The sequence below is a fragment of the Octopus bimaculoides genome, chromosome 6 (assembly GCF_046866305.1).
Source record: "Octopus bimaculoides isolate indiv1 chromosome 6, ASM4686630v1, whole genome shotgun sequence".
Taxonomy (NCBI): Eukaryota; Metazoa; Mollusca; class Cephalopoda; order Octopoda; family Octopodidae; genus Octopus; species Octopus bimaculoides.
The window spans coordinates 70,302,461-70,302,783 of NC_142933.1; positions in this window are offsets into that span (position 1 = coordinate 70,302,461).

The window sequence follows — 323 nt, forward strand, 5'->3', positions numbered from 1 at the left end:
TAATGCAAAACAATTGCCAATTAATAGTCATTCCATAAACGGGAGCAGATAACTGCTCGTTTAATAGACTGCCTTACTAGTTCTTTGATGTACTGTGCCAAAGTGGAATTAAATGATAACTTACCATTGAAATCTTACAAAGGATAAACAGGGATTAAATTTAAAACGCGATTTTGCTCGCATAAGCATTCATTGGTCAACCCACACAAGAAATTTGCTTGTAGACTTCGAAAATTCTTGGCGTTCAAGGCAAATCAGTGACAATATTCTTGCGTTTGCATTTGCTTACATTTGTGGAAATAGGAGAAAGAAACTGAATTATC